Genomic DNA, 21,282 nt, shown 5'->3' on the forward strand with positions numbered 1-21,282 from the left:
TTCTCCCTCAAATCCCCCAGTACGTAATTGTATATTTTTTAGTTGTGAGTCCTTCTAGTTGTGGCATGTGGGACACCGCCTTACTATGGCCTGATGAGCGGTGCCATGTCCACGCCCAGGATCTGAACCGGCGAAACCCTGGGCCGCCAAAGCAGAGCGCGCGAACTTAACCACTCAGCCATGGGGCCGGCCCCAGAATATTCTTGACAGAACCCCAAAGTGCTCCTAGACAGTCTCAGCGTAATAGCTTTGAGTGCCTGATACAGCAAAATTTTCAGTACTTGGGTAGAATGATTACATCTGGAAAATGTATATACTTGGACTCACAACTCAAAATCAGTGTCCCACTGCATCAGAGAAACAACGCTATTAATTCTAGGCCGATGCCCGGGGAACCCAACAGGAGACACTCCAGCACTTCTCAGTAGTCACTCTGTCACACTCAAATCTAATTTAAATTTCCAACAACTTTGCTTTAGAAGTTTTTCCATGAAATTTGGTCATTGCCTGACTTGCCTGCTGTAAATTCTATTAACCAAACTCTGCAGGGCCTTGCACTACTCTTCAATAATGCTATGCTTGGAAAAAAAAAAGGTTATGAAACCCCTAGGAAACACCTTCTATATTGCAGAAAGTAAACTTACGAGTGTAAGACTTAGTCTTTGGTTGCTTTTCCTTTCAGATTCCAAAAGGCTGGATTCAATGCCCGGACAATCATATCTTCCAAGACACAGAGAAACCCCGAGGAGACACATTAGAGTCTGGGCCCGTCCGGAGAGACTCAGGCTGTGGAAACAGGCAGACAGGTCCACTTGGTCCTCTCCTGCCCTTCCTTTGGCGACAATAGAGACATCTGGAGCAGCGGCAGAATTGGTGTCACTCTCCCAGCTCATCTGCCCAAGTCTCTCCTTCCTCCCAGTCTTCAGTGCACTCCTCTCCCCCACCCCTGCCCCTCAGACATGGCATCCACCCGAGTTACCAGTAACAGTGACCTGTAGACCCTGTCTCTCCTTTTTCCACCTTCTCTCTTCCTCCTGTCAACTCCCAGACCTGGCTGAAGTCTCCGAGCCCCTGCGGGATACCCCGGAGCCTGCGCCGGGCCACTTCCTCACCTGAGCCTCCAGACCCACTCAGCGTCCCGTCCCGGGGTCTGGGGTGTCCAGGGACAGCAGGTGGGAGTTCATCGCATGATCAACGCGACCCCGTCAGGTTAACAGAAGCAGCCCTGGAGTTAAGAAGCCCTCTAGACAGGCGCTGGGGGTTCAGAGCGGCAGGGCGCCCTCCGCGGAGCCCCTCCCGTGTTGCTGCTTGGCCGGTGCTGGCCTGGCAGCCCTACTGCAGGGGACGCGCCAAAAACGAGGTGTTCCCACGAGCGGGGACACGATCCTGCAAAAGGAAGTACACTTCTTAAAATGTTGCACAACACACGCTCAAGACACTTTTTTTAAATGTATAGAAACATTTTGAAATGTAGGGAGAAAACAAAACCTGTGGACACTCACTCATCCCCTCACCTGTGACCTTACCTGCCCTGATCAAACCACCCAGCCCCGTCGGGGCAGCGCCGGGCCCCAGGACAGGCCCGGCCGCCGTCGCAGCCCCGACCCGCCGAGCGGCCGCGGGAGGCAGCGTCGCGCATCCTCCTCTGGTTTATCTTACAAGCCTCTGAAAGGGTAAAAGCGCTCCAGCTTGAGGGCGACCTGCGGCCGCCTTGGTCTGAGGCCGCGGCGCCTAGTTCCGCCTGGAACAGCTCCAAGGGCGCGCGTGACGACCGTCTCTAACCCGACCACATTATTAATGCAGAAAAGTACGGGCAACTAAGAAGCTTTTGCTAAAAAGGAAAGTGCCTTTCTAGATAGGACTAAGAGTTGAGTTTTGCCTAAATCATTTTATTGGTTTTACACAACTCCGATAGAAATCCCAGAGCTGTGTGTTTTTCCTTTTGGCTTTTATTGTGCCTGTTTTTGCTTCAGGGCGGGAGGGGAGCGGTCAGGGCAGACAGAGGATAAAGAATTTGGCAAATGGTTCTTCGATTTATATAAAGAAAAACAAAAAGGTTCAAATAAGTAAGTTCTGGAAAATAAGTGTAAGAAGAAGAAATACCACCTCTCAAATAATAATGCATATTATAAAGCTATAATAACTAAGAGTGCAATTCTAGGGTAAACAAGAAACAGATAATAAAACAAAACAGCATAGAAACAGACCCTAAGATATATAAGACATGAACACATGATGAAGTGATAACAAAATTCTGTGGTCAGACAACAGCTTATGTAACAAAAACACTGACGGGTCGGGCCAGCCCTGGTGGCCTAGTGGTTAAGTTCACCACACTCGGCTTCAGTGGCCCAGGTTCGGTTCTGGCTGCAGACCTACATGGCTTTGTTAGCAGCCATGCTGTACTGGCAGCTCATTGGCAAAATATATACATATATATATTAGCTCAGGGCAAATCTTTCTCAGGGTGAAAAAAAGGGCCAACTGATTATCTATGGGGGGGAATCAAGTTAGATTTAGAGGAGCTAGGAAAAAAATTAAGTTAAATATATTTATCTTCTTTCTGTATGAGCAAAGACTTTCTAAAATTATGGCAGAAATCACATACAAAAGATATAAACAACTACTTAAATTAAATTAGTTTTTACACAGTAAATTATGTATTCTATAAAATTCTAAATAAATTAACACATCTAAACATCAAAAAAGTAAAAGCCAACAACTAATTAGGAAAATATTTTCAGCAAATATCATGGATAAAGGGTCAATATCCTTAAAATATAAAGATCCCTCATAAACTGTAAGAAATAGACTAGACTTCAATAGATAAAAAATAGGGGGGTTTTTAAGGGGAATAAAAATGTTAATATACAGATTAAAATATGTTTAACTTGAATGGTAATCAAAGAAATGCAAATTGAAACAACATCATTAGCTTTTGCTTACGAAACTAGCAATGCTAATACACAATGCCTTTGTGGGTAATGAGCGCCAGTCTCCCACCCACTGCTGGCGGGGATTCAAATTCACTCTGGAAAATAATTTGGCAAGCATTATGTATCAAGTACCTTTAAAGTGGTCATACTTTTTGACCTATTAATTTCACTTCGAGGAATAAATTTAAATGAAACAATCATAACAAAGATGGAGGCACAAAGATGTACATGGGAGCATTATTCGTGAAACTGGAAACAATTTAAATGCCTAACACTGGGCAACGGCTAGTAAGTTATGGCACATACCTGCTGTGAAATATTGCCATTGAAATTCTGCTCATGAAGAGTTCTAACGATGGAGAATTTGTGATGCCCTGCACTAAGCGAGAAAGGAGGGCACAAAGTTGTGTGCATTGGGATCTCAGGTTTGATAAGACGCTCCCACACGTGCTCGAGGACTGAATAAATGCCAAAATGGTCAATAGTGGTTATCACCAGAAAGTGGGGTTATAGGTAGTTAATGTTTCATGCTTTATATATTTCTGCATTTCCTACATTTCCCACAAATTAATATATATTAATTTCCTAATAAAAAAAAATAAACCTTAAAGACTACCCTCAACACCTCAAAACAAAGACAGTAAGAAAGGAACTGTAGATACTCTTCAAGCCAGGCTTATTCTAGACCAGAATTATGGAACTGACAATCACCGCAGGCCTCCAATCCAAGACCCTTATTGTAGATTAAAAACTATTGTAAGCATTTCATGAAACTGAGACATCCTAAATTTATGAAGGTCTTATCCCAACCTGCAGTCAGCCTGGTATTAATAATATTCCTGCGTAAACATCAGCAGAACGCTCTGCAGAGGCAAGACACAGGGCTAAGAGTGAAAACACCAGCATCAGTAAAAGGAAACGACCCAGGTAAAAATCCTGTGAGCAGCAAAGTTTAATTCATTAAAAGGAAAATAATCAATAACCATGACTTTGATATTACTAGATTGTCAGCAACACATTCTAATTAATCTCAGCCGGCTCTCATTGTGGCAGGAAGCCAGGAAACAGGAGACAACAGTTACTTGATTCTGATACAATGAACAAGGGAAACAATGTACTGGATTGTTAACAAATCAAACAGGGAGAAATGAATCACTCCAGGGAGCACAACGCAATAGTATTAAGGTGCAACCAGAGGGAATACCTAAAACACCCTCTAATTAGGACTAATTGGATTAGGCTCTAATCCAAACGAAGATAACAAAAGGGGTAAAAAGTACTCAAGAACCAAGTTCATTCTGACAGAGAAGGACATGCTGCGTGGAAACAACGTAGATTGTGGAGTCACACAGACAGGGCTTGGAATCCCAGTACACCCACTTACAAGCTGTGTGCTCCGTGGCAAGATTCTTACCCTCTCAGAGCATCGGCTTCCTCGGCTGTCAAACACAGATGGTAATTAACCTTGCAGGGTAGGTGTAAGGTTTGAGATCAGAGATACTGGACACCTGGCTCAAAGCCCAGCATGCCTAACAACGAATGGAAAGACCAGGGGCTGCAGAGGCCAGCAGGGGCCCTGACGCCATGTGGGCACCACCTTCCCTTTCCTGGCCGACTTGCAGGCCCTGGGGAAAAGCCTTGCTTGGTGCTGCCAGGGGCTGGGACGGGTCGGAAGAGAAGGACAGGCGGCATGGAGCGATTCCATCGAGGCCAGGCCCTGACAGTCCTGCAGGTTCCCCTGCAGGGCTGGCCTGGGCTCTGCTTCACCAGGCCCCAACCAGACTCCCAACAGCCTGGAACAGAACTGGGGACAAAAGAGGCGGAAAAACAGCAAAAACAATCCCCAGAGAAGGAACCAAATAACCACAGAAGGGGGGAAATGCATGGAATACAAAATACAATCAGACATAATTAAAAGAAAAATAACAAGAAATAAATTAAGAATGACAAGTCAACAAATCTAGAATAAGCCTAGTGAACAACACTTTAAAAGAGATGTTGCACACAAAGGATGAAGAAAATTGGCAGTGATGGGAAGAATCCATGAAGATAAAAATCACTATCGCTCAGTAGAAAGACAAAGGGAAAATACTAGAAATACAAGGTAAATATGTGTAAAAATAAGAATGCTACCTGGTAAGCATCAAGATTCTAAGGGAATTAGAAAACGACCTTACTGACAGAAAGAGCTTGCAAAGCTCCAGCTATCACCACCAGAAGATGACAAAAGATCCTGGGTAGTATTGCTTTTTTTTTCTTTGGTGACGATGAATGGCCCTGAGCTGACATCTGTGCCAGTCTTCCTCTATTTTGTATGTGGGATGCCACTACAGCATGGCCTGGTGTGTAGGTCTGCGCCCAGGATCTGAACCCACGAACACCAGGCAGCTGAACTGGGAGAGAGCAAACTTAACCACCAGGCCACCAGGCCAGCCCCATGGGTGACACTGCTGATCACTAAAAAGTTAAAGGGCAATTGTGACAACCTGTCAGTGACTGAAGTCTCAGTTTTCAGAGAAGTAATAAATAAAATTTGAGGAGATACTGAAAATCATTAGCAACATTAAAATTGATTGTAATCACAAGCAGTTGAACTAGGAGCAATAATGAGCCCTTATTTGGAAAAAAAAAAAATTGCGTCAGACAAACACGATGGCTTCTTCCAGTGGCATGGGCACTTCTGGCTTTAGCTTTAGCTGACAGAAGAACACAGAGGATGAGGAAGCACCGTCTCCCACGTGAGAAAGACCTGGGTGTGAATCTCAGTTCTGCCCCCCAAACCAGCTTGCACAGGTTACTTAACCTCTCTAAGCCTCAGTTGTTTCATCTACCTCATTAGTGCTTGTGACAGCTAACAATTAACTGGCAAAAAGACCCGGTACATAGTACGAGCCACATACACGATACCTACTGTGAAGCTTAACACCATCATTTGGGTTGCACTAGATAATAAAGAGGGGAGAAAAACATAGACTTCCTCAAAGTCGAGATCCTGTCAAGTGGCTAAGAAGAAAGAACGGCAGTCATGTTGACAGAGAGTCTGGTGTTCAGCTCCTCAGAGAACACACGCATTATCTCCTTTGCTCCTAGCAACGAGATGAGCAGTAGATGGAGGAGGGACTCAGCTCGCCCCGGAGCATCTGTGGACTCTGCCTGTCCACGGTTCCCCAAATAAGAGCACACCTTCTGTGGCCCCATGGTGTCCCCCACAGCAGGCCTCGCAAAGCCACAGCAGCCAAGCCTGGGGATCACAGGCCGCCCTGATGCTCACTTCCTGGAGTCCCACAGTGCAGGGGCATTCCCACCAAGTTGGAAGAGGTCAGCTGACAGCCAGCTGAGTATCACCTTAACCAGGTGCCATGCTCAACACACTTGATATTCAACACATATTTCCTGATAATGCCAGTGACTGAAAATGGTCGTGTGTTTACATGCCTCTCAGATGCAAAGTTATCTTTGTTTCTCCTTCCATTCCTCAGCTCATTTGCATATTCAAAACATGGGCGGCCTGCCCCCTGGCCCAGTGGTTAAGTTCGCGCGCTCCACTTCGGCAGCCTGTGGGTTTCGCTGGTTGGGATCCTGGGCTCAGACATGGCCCCGCTGGTCAGGCCACGTTGAGGCAGCATCCCACATGCCACAACTAGAAAGGACCTACAACTAAGATATACAACTATGTACCGGGGGGATTTGGGGAGAAAAAGCAGAAAAGAAAAAAAAAAGATTGGCAACAGTTGTTAGCTCAGGCGCCAATCTTTAAAAAAAAAAACTGAAATTGTAATAACAAAAAAAAGAAAACAGAACCTAGTGATCATCTGCTAATAGACTAAACTGTGTATCTCAGCGCTGAGCGTGATTCTCGCCACAGACTAGAGCTATGTTTGAGGAAAACAGTACATTATGCACTCCACAGAATTCAGTGGCTGAATTATTCACAAAATGTGAAGTAAGTAAGAAGAGGATTGCAAATATTTTGGATAGCTCAAAAATTACTAAGTGAAGGTCAAATGTTAGAGGATACTAGATTCTGGTCTTATTTACTTCAGTGATTACATTAGTTTTTAAAAGTATTTAGAAGAAACTGTTTCACCTACAACCTAAATAAAAGCTGTATGGTCAGCTCGGTTGGCAGCAAGAATTTGTATAATGAGACGTTTGAGTAAAAGAAAGAGGCTCTCTATGGTGTGCCACTCTCAGACAACAGGTGCACTGGGAGCACGGCTCAGCCAGCACATGTCCAGCAGCATCGAGAGGCAGCCTCGGACGCAATCTAAAACATGAAATACACTGTTGTTTAGGGATTTTCCAAACTCTTTGTTTTGTTTCGCTATCTCAAGAATACTTTAGACGTTGTGAATATAATGACAATTTGTTGCATATTATAAAATTCCTCTTTAAAAACAGCTCACTAACCACTTTGTTGCTCCTTCAAACACTTATGAACAAAGTATTATCTTCCTATTCCTAGGTCTGTTCCAAGAATCTAGCAATCTTAAGCAAATTTCCAAGTATGGATGGGTGTTTTTACTATATATTCATAAACAAAATTGTGTCTTTAAAAATTAAAGTTAAAGTCTGACTGTCAAAACAAGTATGAGACTACTCTGCCGGTGGGAGACCATGGAGGGCAACTCGTCAATATCTAGCCAAACTAAAACCTATACTTGGACCATTTCTAGATTCCATTTCTAGATGTTTACCCTACAGACACACCATCACATGTACATAGGCCATTTCAGCAAAGGTTTTTATAATATCACAAGAATAGAAACGACCTAAAGGTCCACCAATAGGATGCTCTATAAATAAATTATATCCATGAAACAGAATACAGTGGACCCACTAAAAAGAATGAAGCAGTTCTACACATAATAAAATGAACCAATCTCCACATTGTTAGGTGAAAATCTCACCTATCATTGTTAAGTACAAAAACAAACAAACAAAAGCAAGATGTGGAAGTGCACAGAGTCTGCTACTGTTTATGTAGAGAAATGATAAAGACATAAAAAGATACTCACATATAATATTAATAGTTAATATTCGTTGAGTGCAGTCTGCACGCCCAGAATTCTTCTCAGCACTTTACAGGAATTATCTCATTAGTTCTTCTCAGCAACTCTGAGAGATACTATTAATACACCCATTTTGCAGATGAGCAAACTGAGGCACAGTGAGTTACTTGCCCAAGGTCACAAAGCTAGTGGCCCAGGTTCAAACTCTTTCTGGCCTCAGAGCTCACCCTCTTGGTCACGACTATATTGAACTTCCTAATCCATGTGTCACCCCTAAGTGTTCATAAGGAACTGGGATGAAGAGATGCCCCCGAGGAGAAAACCGCCTGGCAGCAGGTGGGCACGGAAAGATCAGCTTTTCACTGAACCTTTTGAACTGGATACGTGTGCATGACCTGTCCAAAAATAAACAAGGCACTCATTTTCAACTCTGCTTGCTTGGATTAATCGGCAAGAAGGACAATATGGATTAGTGTTATGAATGAATTACGTATTTTTAAAGAAATGCAGTTTTATTCCTATACTTACTTGTCCCTATATTTACTTAGTACCTCACTTTTTTCAAGGACTTGAAAAAATGGGAAATAAAACTCCATCCAGTACAGAATTCACAGTTAAGGTGCACAAGCAATTCCCGGGGCAGAGGGGTGATCACATGCGCACACAGACGACAGCATGAGCCAGAGCTGCAGGCGAGGGCTGGGGCTGCTGCCTCACCACAGACCATCCCAGGCTGCTGTCCGAGACGGTAGAGGTTTTTGACTTTGTCAATTCTACGTAAGGAGAAATATCAAATGCATTCCAGGTAGCAGAAAGAATAAAAGCATACTCAGTCTGTCTCTTAATCATGACCTATCTCCAACTATAACAGAGGAAAACAGCAAAATTTTTCTGATAGGGGAAACAGTCATCATAAAATATCAACCCACATTATCATAACATACAAAAGTTAGAAAAGGTCTGCGCGCAGGGCCTTACGTGTTTTGTGTGTTTGTCTGAAACACAAGGTCAATAGCCCCAAGTGATGCTTCTCGAACTTTCTGTGTAGGCGCGTCACAGGGAATCTTGTTAAAAGGAGCACTCTGATTCAGCAAGTCTGAGGTGGGACCTAAGACTCTGCATTTCTAATGAGTTCCCAAATGATGACTATACTGCTGGTTGGCAGACTACATTTTGAATAGCAAGGTGCCAGACACTATAGTAGTAAGTACACACAACTACAATCTGATAAATTAGGTTGTAGAACTAAGTTGCAACTATTAAAATCTTAGCCCCATCAGAACCATTTACAAATTCAGCAAATGAATAGACTTGTATTTTCTCTTGAAAAACTGAACAGTGTGACATGAGCGAAAATGTGCCTCTAAATATGTTGCTTTCAAATTTGGTTAATAATTCAAAGTGGATTTCAAAAGATACAGGAGAGGGTCTGGTTTCAAGAATGGTTGAGAAGGGCTAGTAATTAGCACACCATTTTATGCATAAGTGGGCAATTTTCAAGCACCTAAATTTTTTCAATTTAATAAAATTCATCTGATGAGCACCAGCAACTGTGGAACACAAGATGCTGATGACAAGGTCAACATGGCCCCTGTCCTCTAGGAAGTTAGATGCAGAGACCATTCAGGAGCCCCCATCACAGCGGGGGTCTCTCAGGGGACAGGCTATGCTCTAAAACATGTGCAGGTATGTGCTGAGGATATTCAAAGCAAAGATACACAACCACCGGGATGAGGAATATGCGGGGGTTTTGGTAATGATTTCAGAGAGGAAGGCTTGGCTTCTTAGAAAAGGTGAAGAAAAGCCATCCAAGCAAAGCAGAAAAAAACGAGCACATCCTGGGGCGTGGAGAGAGCAAGGCCTGGCAGAGAGTCAGGAGGCGCTCCCAGTTTTAGTACATACTCCTTAGGAAGCACTGCGACAAAGTTCTTATTCCTAGGATAGGGTCAGGACAGGCTTAAATGTGATCTAATTTACAAGTGTAATTGCTGAAATCTCCAGAGAGAGGAGGCACCAGATAATTCTAAGAGTATGCAGCATCAGGAGAATGCCAACCGACACAGGAGAAACTGGTCCCAGAGATGGATGAGAGAGGGAGGGGTCCTCCGAAGTCAACATGCTCTCTGGGCCTCGGTTTAACAACTGTACAGAGGTCAGCAAACTGGTCTGCAAAGGGCCAGACAGTGAACATTTCAGGCTTTGCCGTTGTCATGCAAAAGCAGCCACAGACAATATGTAAGTGAAGGAATTGGAATATGGCCACGTTTCAATAAAACTTTGTTCTACAAAACAGGCAGAGGCAGGCTCACAAAACCGGAGTGGTGTTCACTTTCCTAATGTGAAATATTTTTATATCAAGATCGAGGAGGCAGAGTTGCTGTAAGTGATACTGTATACCGGTTCAAACTTCACTGACTATAGCCATGTGGGTATATCTAGAAACACCTGCATCCCTCTCACCTTTACCTCCATCCCTCCTAATTCACGAGCTGGGGTGTCTCTCCTCTCACCCACCTCCTACTTCCTCTGGGACCTCACTCCTTAAATCTTCTCTTCTCCACTATCTTCAACCTCCCTGTCTCTAGGGCTTCTTTTCATTAGCATACAAACAGCACAAATCTATTCCGCCCCCCCCCAAAATAATAAGCACCACGTCTTTGACCATACCCCTCTGTATCTACCACTCCATTCACAGACAACTTCAAGAAACAGCAATCTGCACCAACTTCCCCCACTTCTCAGCTCTTCCACTTAAAATCCCTGTGTTAATTGGATTCTGACCCCACCACTCTCCTGTAATAGTCTTTGCCAAAATCAATAGACATTTCCCAGTCACTAATGTACCTGACCCTCTCCAAGCAAAGGGAACTGCCGAGGGCCACCCCTTCATTCACACTCTCTCCCCACTTGGCTGAGTAGGCGACACTAGCTTCTGTCGTCCATCCGTGGGCTCTCTGGCCCCAGGCCTTCTTCACAAGCTACGCCTCCGCCTCCCCCAAATTTCCATTCCCCGGGCTTCTGCTTTGAACCTCTTCTCTGTGGATGCAATAATTTATAGAAGCTGAAAGTCATAAACTTATTTTAATTAAAATCATGGAAGTGAATTATGAATGGGTGGAAACTGAATCCATCCATTCTCTTCAGACCCGCTCCACTCTCACAGACTCACTGTCCTTTCAATAGAACCAGAGTGTACCTAGTTACCCAAACCAGAACACTTCTGTGCTCTGTTTCTCTTCTCCTTCAACCCACATTTCCAACTGATGGTCATCGCCTGTCCATTTTAATTTTTAATGGTTCTCATATCTTGCCAAATGAATCCAAAAAAGAATTTTCAAGTTTCCCCCACCTGCGCTCTGGGCAGCACCGACACGATGAGCAGGCCGTCCGACGGCACCCTTCCTCTTTGATTTTAGACTCCCACGCTTCCACCTCTCTGGGCACGTGTCCCCACTTCCACCGGAGGTTCCTTTTTTATGGCCTGCTGTGTGCCTCCAGGTCCTGCCCTTGGTCCTGGTCCAGCCTCGTGGCTTTAAGTTCCAGCTATCTGCCTTCAGAGCCAAATCAGAATCCTTAGCCATCCACTTCTCCTGAGGGTCAGGCCCCCACATCCAAGCACTCACCACGTCTCCATGTAGTCACCACGCAGTGCACGATGCTGGCTGCAGTGCTGACTGCCTGGCACGCCTCCACGCCCCTCTTCCTCTGTAAGGGGACTCCTCTTCCTCATCAGGAAGCCATCGTAGGTGACTCTGACCCCAGCATCCCACCACAGGCAGGGTCCAAGCCTGGCCAGTCGGAGCCCTGCACCCTCTCAGTGCGTCTACTGCACAAAAAGCGCCTTGTTCAACAGTCGCTGAAAATACACCTACTGACTACTTTTAGAGTGCTGTCGGACCTCCACATCAGGACATAAACCTTAGGCATTAAGTAAGTAACACTCATGGAACATAATATTTTCCAGCTCTTTCTCCAAATACAAAATAAACAACAGGAACTAGAAATGCTCAGTCACTTTCCTACAAGGTCATTTCCTGTTAATATCATAATGAGCTTTAAATTTCAAAGGGGAGGGGAAGGAGTTTAAACATGTTTAACGTTTAACATTTAGAATCCGACCAAATCACACCAGGAAGCTGAATGTGTTTGGGAAGGAGAGCAGAGCTCTGCAGCAGGCAGGCTGGATGAGGGCACAGCAGCCCAGCTTTGCATGGGTGAGTGGCCAGGACAAGCTACTTTGCCTCAGTTTCCCCATCTTTAAAAGGACGATCTTTAAAGATTTAGATCAGGTAATCGCTAAAAAGTGCCCAGTACAAAGTAAATTTTCCAGAAGTATCAAATAAATCAATTCGAGATTTTTAAAAAAGCATTTTTCCAGTTCTACTAAAAAATAATTTTTAAAAAGTTTTAAAATCACCTGATAATGGAAAAGAATTGGAAAGGAAGAAAAACTGTGATAAACTGTTACCAATTGAGTAAAATGTATTGAGTAATAATCAAATAAATTTTAGGGCGGTAATTTTTGTAGAACAGTGTGACCCACTCTCTCTTTGAAAAAACAACGATCGGTAGAAATTGTTTACCTGGAATGATGCGCAGATTTTCCTCTGTAACAGACATTCTGACTCTGCACAGAACAGACAGAAGTTCTGCCAGAGCCTCCAAACTGCAGAGCCGGGGCCAGCACAGGACCCTGCGAGCTCTTCACAGCACAGGACACCCGCTTAAAGAAGGCCCGCGCACACTGACAGCCCTCCTGAGCCGCACGCGCGAGACCTGCAGAATCTTTACGCACCATCCAAACGGCTGGCCTTTTGTAATCCTTTGGTTAGTAGGTTCACAACCTATTATTCAATTAAATTCTTTCTTTTAATTATTGAACAAATAAAATCCAGCTACCTGCTGAAGGCCTTCTCCTGAGTGCTACGGAACACAGAAACACGAACCAAACAGGCAGCTCTCAGTCTGGCAATGGACGTAAGATTTAAAAAGAATAACTAACAAAAAGGAGTCACTTGTGGAAAATGCCCCACTCGACTACAGTAATTCAGAAGTGGGGATGCCATTTGGAGTTAGAGTGGGGAGTTAGGGACGTCTTCTCAGATGGTGGAGTATTTGCGTAAAGCACTGAAGGCTGAGCAGGACTTGACAGGGACGAATGAGGTCGGGGGTACACTTCAGGCAGAAGTGAGGGCAACTTGTGTGTCACACAACTTGTGGCTACCATTCACTTCGCAGTCATCTGGGATTTTAATGTTACTAGGAAATTTTCCTGACTAATAGCAATAAAGTGTCTTGAGAAAGAAGTGCTTTTTCTAATTTGGAAACATCACCATGCATGTAACAAGCAGGATGGCTACCTCCCAGATACTCCGAGAAAATCTGACTGTCTTAAACCTTCTAAATACGAGGAGGAAAAGAAACCTTCCCTAAAATTCTGCCATCAAAATCTATCCCTCACACAGGACCTCCAATCCAAATTCAGAGTGCCTGGGTGGCCTGGAAAACCTCAAACCAAAAATTTGTTTTAAGGTGGTCCCAGGTTGGTAATACCCCCAAAAATCTGGCAGCAGCAAACATAAATTCTCTAGAGGAACCCACCTTCAATCTAGACCTCCAAGAAGCCCCATAGTTAAATATTCAAAAACCTGAATTCACACCTAAAAGTCACAAATATACAGGGGCAAGAACCAGCAGAAACCACACACACACACACACACACACAAAACAGATCAGCAAAGATGTCAGATATTAAAATTATAAAATATAAAGCAATTATGTCTAAAGAAATAATAGTAGCAACTGATAAAATGACTATGAAACAATAAACTATTAAAAATGATTAGATTTTTAAAATAAGAATAGAACTTTTAGAAATGAAAACATGTAAGATAAGTAACATTTAAAATGCAAAGGATATGTTTGTTAGCAGACTAGACAGTGATGAAGAGACAACTTGTAAACCTGAAGACAGAGCTAAAGAAACTATCTAGAATGTAGCAAAGAAAGACACAGATGGAAAATTGAAAGAAAGGTTAAAACACATGAGGATGTTGAAGATGTCTAACAGATCCAATAGGATTTCCATAAGAAAAGAAAGAGAATGGATCAGAGGCACACGAAGAGATAATGGCTGGGTATGTTCTAGAATTCATGAAAGACACCAATCCAAAGATGCAGAAGATCCAACAAATCCCGAACAGATTCATTAAAACAGACCTCCACACCCAACATATCACAGAGACGCTGCAGAGCACCAAAGACACAGAGATCTTAAAAGCAGCCAGAATGAAAAAGAAAAATTTCCTTCAAAGAAACAACAATTAGCTGATTGCTCAAGAGCTACAATGTAAGTCAGAAACCAGTGGAATAATACTTTCAGTGAGATGAGACAAAACAGATGTCAATCTAGCATTAGCAGAGGCTGAGGAAACATCCAAAAAATGAGAGCAAAATCAATATACCACGGAAAGAGTATTCTAGAAGCAACAGAAGGCCCAAAGTACAAAGGTCTGCAGATGGGCACACGCTTGGGGTGTTTGAGAAAGAAGGCCAGGATCATGAGGGCAGAGTACATGAGGAGGAGTGCTGCTGGGCTGAGGACAGAGGGTAGCACAGGGGCGGATTATGTGAACCTTTAAAGTTAATTTTAAGGACCTGAGTTTCTCCACTGGGAGAGTCAGTGGAGGGTCCAGTAGCCCACGTTGATTGAACCCCATATTGCTGAGTGTCCAGACATCTGTTACACGGCCTGATGCACAGAACACTCAGGCATCAGCTCTGAGGTCTAACTAGCTGATCTTTAAGGCTCCTTTCAACCTTGAAATCTCATTCAGGCAGAACAACGACACAAAAATTATGGTTAACTATTATCCAACCAACTGCACTTTATTAAGATATGTTCCAAGATAGTACTACCAAGAAACGTCAAGAAGAGGAATTCTAAAACCCAAGCAAGACCTACACTCCACCAGATTTTCATCAGGGTGGCATTTAGCAAGCTTCAATTCCTTTAAGGGAATTTTGAGCTAAAAAGCAATATGTAGTTCTCACCTTCTAATCTGTAAAACTCATTTGTGTTTAATAGGTCCTTGAGGTGTGATATTCAAAAGCCAGTACCTGACGGCTAGTTACATTTGTTGAAGTTGCGAACAAACAGCTTCATAAATGGTTTTTCCACTAATCTACGTACAATCATGTGCCACATGACAACATTTCGGTCAATGATGGACCACAAATATGACGAAGGTCCCGTAAGATTAGTACCATCTGGCCCAGGTGTGCAGTAGGCTACATCATCTAGGCTTGTGTAAGTGCACTTTACGATGTTCACGCAACGACAAAATGCCTAACAACACCTTTCTCAGAATGTGTCCCCATCATTAAGCAATGCCTGACTGTAATGGGATCACTTGGTCAATTCTCACTGAGAAGGCAGAGGGTTTTTTTCAACTTACATGTTTCTGTCACGTACATTTTCTGCAGTACAGCTTTGGCATTTTAATGTCCAATGTACCTTTAGGGAGATACACATACTCTGGGCAAATTTATCAAGGTATCTCCCAGAAGGAGAGTGTGCAATGGTATTTCTTTGCCTGTCACCTTAAATTCATACTAAAAACAGAACTCTGTAAGCCAGTCCCACTTTGCCTACGTTTTCATTTATTTCCTGTCTGCAACTCTCAACTCTTAGCAACTCTTTCTTAGCCCAACTATCCATAATCCCTTACTAGGACTCTTCCCTTTGTCCTAAATGCTCCCACACTCTCTTTGCATCAACCCAAAACATTAATTCTCATCCCCAATTCAAATACTTCCACAAAGCCTTCTGCAAGAAACTGTGTGTTTCTAGGGCCGGCCCCATGGCCTAGTGGTTAAGTTTGCACTCTCCACTTCGGCGGCCCAGGTTTTCACTGGTTCGGATCCGGGGCATGGACCTGGCACCGCTCATCAGGCCATGCTGAGGCGGTGTCCCACACAGCACAACTAGAAGGGCCTATGACTAGAATATACAACTACGTACTCGGGGGCTCTGGGGGGAAGAAGAAAAAAAAAGAGGAAGATTGGCAACAGATTGGCTCAGGGCCAATCTTTAAAAAGAAAGAAAAAGAAATTGTGTGTTTCCAACAAAACTGAATGTTCTTCAGGAGTAGACAATTAGTTGAATGAATCCCCCAGAACTCGTATCTCTGTACCGGTAGTGGCTCCAAAAATATTGCAAGAGCCTGCCCAGACCTTGTAAATTTCCATGAAAGTATTTTTCAACAAAATTGGATAGCAGCTTAAATTCTCATTTTCTTTTTTGCATAAGAGTAGAGAAGCCACACTCTGTTAATCTCTGCCTAGATTGTTGGCTGAAGACTGGAAGATCATCCAATTTTGATTAACATGCTGCCTAAACATCGTCTGCCCAGACCCGGACCATCACGGCCCATACCCCTCCAGCAAGGCAGCTGCAAAAGGACAAAGCCGTGCTGCCCGACAAGCACAAAGTGCCCACCTTGTCTCCTGCCTGGAGAGAGGGCAGCAAATTACGGCAAAAGTAATAATGGCTCACATGTATCAAATGCTTGTCATACGCTAGACTCTGCTCTAAAAGTTACTCTTTCTAGCTCTTACTACTTATTACCTACTAGTCTTGCTAGTCATTACTCTGTCTAGGTAGTAACTCATGTAATACTCTAACTACAAGGTAGATACTATTATTGTCCCTGGCTTGTAGATAGGGAAATCGAGGCACAGAGAGGTTAAGTAACTTGCCCAGTCTCACAGCTAGGATGTGGCCGGGCCACGGTTTGAACCTGGTCCACCTGTTAGGCTCTGAAGTTGAGTTCTTCACCATAATTTCAGATGTGCTTCTGTACAGGGCACACTGTCCTACCCCATCCACCCTGCCATGGGATCAGAGAGCACAGACTGTCTATCCACACACAGCGATGAGGGGGCAGCAGATTGAAGAGGGCAGTCTGGGGGCCAGAGAGGCCCGAGTTACAGTCCCGGCTCTTTCAACCCTGAGATCTCAGGCAAATTACTTAATCTCCCTAGGCCTCAATTTCCTCAGCTGTAAGTTGGGGATAATTACACCCTCCATCACTGCTGATGCGTCGCACAAGTAGTATTCAACCCCGTAATCTTTCCATCACACCATGGTGCCACATCCTCCAGAAGATTACCATCTTCCAGAATTGTGGGGAATACCAATGCTTCACTGCCGCCAGCTGGTTTGGAGGGAACTGTACCTCCAGCGAGAATCTCCTGGTCCTGTGACATCTAAACAGCCCGGGGCTCTGGGCTAATCAGTGCCATCACACAGGAAACACCAGACAGCAAAGAAAGGCCATCCTCTCCCTCACGAACAGCTGCGCTTAGCTCCAAGCATGTGCTCAGAGCCCCCCTCCACGTGATCCCCTCATCAAAGGCGTTGACGGCGCAGATGAGAATTACCAGCACCTGGAGCACACTCCCTCCTACGTGCAGCAGAACACAAGGCTCTTAAACAGAGTGTGCATGCCCAAAGTCTCCTAGAGAGGCATCATTCTACAAGATAGGACCACCAATCCCAATGCCCAGAGCTGCAGAGCACTCGCAGCCTCATTCCAGGAGCCTTGCGAGGCCCTGGAAACTGGCAAAGGCTCCACTCAGAGCGTATGAAGATGAGTCACCGACTGGGAAGTACCTCATGCTGTCATCACCCAGCCCAGCTCCTCGGTGGAATGCTGCAAAGTCCTTTCACATACTTGCTATGCTGCATCGAGAAAAGCAGTCTATAAAACGAAGGTAAAAAATCAAAATGAAAAACTATACAGAATCTGAGGAATGCACCAAACTGACTGTGTCTGTGTGAGGGTTCTGGTATCAGGGCTCAGACCTGTTTTTGAGACTTTTAAAATATTCTGCAATATAGTATTATCGTTGCTATATAGATTTTTATTTTTTTAAGTAACACAGGCAACATGTAGCCTGGACTGGAAAAGACTTAAGGATCTTCATCAATGATGTATTTCATGACCATCTGTGTTGTGCTCCCTATAAAAATATGCAACAGACACCTAGAAAATTCTGTTATTGTGGGAGGATATGGTCACCCCTTTTCACAAACCCTAAGGTTAGGTATATCTCAACTTCTAAGAGAAGCTTCTTATGGATCTGCCACTGACACACAAAGTCCTGGATACAACCTGCCTTTCCACCTCCTCAGTAATAAATTTGAGTAGTATCTCCTGTTAGGAAACAAACTTTGACCAGAGTGCCCTTCTTCCTAACATTTTATTCTTTGGTGAACGAGCCCATATTCCATGTCAACAATTCCCCTTCCTAATTTTCACTATTCTGGGATTAAGAGGTTAGATATTTTTAGATTCTCCCCACTAGCAGCAACTCTTTTTCCATCTATCATTTAAAATTGCTCCTCTCTGCGTTTTCACCACATCCTGCTCTTTACTGAAACTCAGTAACTAAAACAATTGCAACATAAACTTATGTTCCCAACACTCTTACTGATTTAAAAAATCAAAGTTAAAATGTTAAGGTGATGTTTTGGCTAAAAAAGTTTGCATTATCCAATAATTGTGTGCAATCTAATAGTTAACAACTGTGTATCGCTGATAAACAGTATTTCCTCTTCCTGGGAAAGCCTATTATCCTATCATTTCCACTTCCTGATAAGAAACCTTTAAGTCCTGAAGTGAAACACAGCAGCTGGCCCCAAGCACTGAAAAACAGTCAGCTAAGTGGACGCTGAGGTCTGTGTAGTAAGACATCGGAAAGAAGCGATGTTATTGATTCCACCCTCGGGTGACCGTGGCCAGCACTGGTAATGCCCTCATTTGGCTCTGTCGTTACCATCCACTGTGAGTGATGGGAGGACAGAAGACCATCTGCGGTGGCATCAGCAAAGCTGCCATCGTCTCCCCCCATTCAGGAGGCCACACTGCGTATCCAGCCTCTCTGAGCCTTCAGCCACCCATGAGAGAAAAAAGACCTCTGCCTCTGGCTCTCCTCCCCATGGACACCCCCAAAGACCAAACCCCAGGCATTCTCCACACCAAGAGCCAAGCACATCTGTAACAACAAAAGAAGCAAAAACATTGCTAGCACTACACATGCCTGGAAGAGGACACAAAGAACAATACAGGATGCTCTCCGTCCGTGTATCTGCTATGTTTCTCATCCATCATGATCGCTCTGCCTCACGATGCCACACGTCTCTCAGACAGTTGGGAAAACATTTCCCCGGATCAACATCAACATACTTAAAGGCCACCACAGTCCTGAGGATGGATTTTTCCATCTTCCATGACTTAGGGTCAGGTCTGCACTTACTGTATGTTTTCATCTCCTACCACAGTTTAAGGCTAAAATACTATGAAAACTCTGTTTTCTTTGGGTGATTATTTTTCTTTCAAACCTTTCTCCCAACCCCAGAAAATCCAAATGCTAAACATACTGAAAATCACTCACTACAATTAGAGATATCCAGAGCAAATCTTAAATTTAAAACAACCAATGACCTAAACACCCCAATTTGCCTTTCCTCCTAGGATGGGGGTTCCTACAATGGGCTCCCTTCCAAACGGCACAGCATTCATGCTTTCATGAGCTGGGAACAGACATCCTGGAGGCTACAAAGAAGGCCTTATTGACATGCCAGGCACATGTGGCCAGGAATGGCAGCATTTCCTTTAAGCTTCAACAACTCAAACCTTGGACAAAGGTATAGAGAATGATGACCAATTGGGTATCAGGGAGCAGGGGGAAGTGTATATATGATACTTAAAGAGAAATGTATTACCCAAAACAACCTGGGAAAAACGTAACACATTTCTTTTCTACATTTCTTTCTGTGGTGCATAAAGTTTCAATGTATCAAGAAAGAATCTTAGGGATGAGAACTGAGAAGATCTAAGGAGATAAGCCAACCCTCCTCCTCCCCAATACTACAATTCTCTCCTCTTAATGTTTGATATCACCCTGAAATTGCCTTCAGATCTGGCTTTGAGCAGACACTGGCAATTTTAAAACACCAGACAAATGTCACTTTCTATACAAGACTAAAAATGACATTCTCCATATAGCAAAGACTTTTCCAATTACCGGCAGAGGCACTCCCAGCTGGATAAAGCATGCCCATGACCAGGACACTCTCCCACACCCTTGGAGGTGCCAGCGCGATGGCTCAGGTGAGGTCCTTGGAAACAGCGCAGTTGTGTTCTCATTACCTCTTGGTATTGACATACTCTCCCCGAATGTTCCTCAGATTCACATTTTATGTTAAAAACATTTTTCAAAGCTGTAAATCTGGGAGCGGAATGAAGACATTACTGGTTTTTCATGGTTGCTGGAAAAAGAAATGGCATTCTTACTCAGCTTCAAAATATCCTGACTATAAATTTAGGGACTTATAAAAATACAAATTTGTTTGTAAAGTATTTACTACTGAATTGCGTTAAATACCTAGATTCCTTCAGGCTTTTAACATAGTGTTTAAAATAGTTACAAAATGTCTATTTATAACCAGCTTGCCTCCTAAAACATAGGAGCCAGAACTCAGAAGGAAAGATCAAGAAAAGGCAACTGTTTCAAAGATACTCAGGCTATGAGTGGACTTTTGCTGGAATAACTACTCTCATTCACAGCCTGGGTCGAAATCTTCCTGCATAGCGATGACTCGCCACCCTTGCCCCAGACACCAAGCCTGGGATGCACGGACCTCACCACCATCATCGCTGACTTGCAACCCTGGAGCAGAACCACAGTCCACCTAGCACAGAATTTGGTTCTGCATCAGAACCAAGGTAGACTTACAGTCTAGGAAGACATGGTCCTCTCCTCTCTTAACCTCCGAAGAACAGGAATTTTCCCACATACTTTGTCTTAATACATTAAGTAAGGGCATGGGTTAGTTTCATCTGCAGTAGCGAATAACTAAAACTGTATTATCCCCTTAGTAAAAGAGCACATCCTCCATTCATTTAAACCTAACACTTCCACTTCTAAGAAGTCAGCACTGGGTCTCCCCCGGTGGATGAGGCCAAGGGCTCACATCCATCTAACTACATCCGTGATGATGTTCCAGACTTCTTATTTCCATCTTCCATCCTTCCTAAGTTTCCTCATCTTTTTACATTTTCTTCCTGACAGTTTTCACATGGCAGCCCAGATTTAGGTGATTTTAATTCCTTTGGAGTCATTTCCAATTGTTTGCCTAGCTTACATCCAGACAAGCTCCAAGATACTTCCCTCTATTTGCGTGAAAAGTTAAGTAAAAAGAGAGCGTCTAACGCCCCTCCGAGTCTCCCGGCACCCAGCTCGCCATGCAGGAGGAAGGACGCCGG

The 21,282-nt window shown here is 43.9% G+C and overlaps 1 protein-coding gene across 6 annotated transcripts in view; it reads right to left on the reverse strand.

The window, feature by feature from the left end:
* CSGALNACT1 (chondroitin sulfate N-acetylgalactosaminyltransferase 1) overlaps nt 1-21,282 on the reverse strand; it is a 342,149-nt gene that overhangs the window by 235,178 nt on the left and 85,689 nt on the right. The window contains exon 1 of one of the 6 annotated variants that reach the window (XM_070499788.1): nt 11,298-11,343. The exons of the other annotated variants lie outside the window; for them this stretch is intronic. The gene's annotated coding sequence lies outside the window, so the exon portion shown is untranslated. Of the gene's footprint in view, nt 1-11,297; nt 11,344-21,282 lie in introns of those variants that run through there. 6 annotated transcript variants of the gene reach the window in all.

Source organism: Equus asinus, chromosome 27 (assembly GCF_041296235.1).
Source record: "Equus asinus isolate D_3611 breed Donkey chromosome 27, EquAss-T2T_v2, whole genome shotgun sequence".
Taxonomy (NCBI): domain Eukaryota; kingdom Metazoa; phylum Chordata; class Mammalia; order Perissodactyla; family Equidae; genus Equus; species Equus asinus.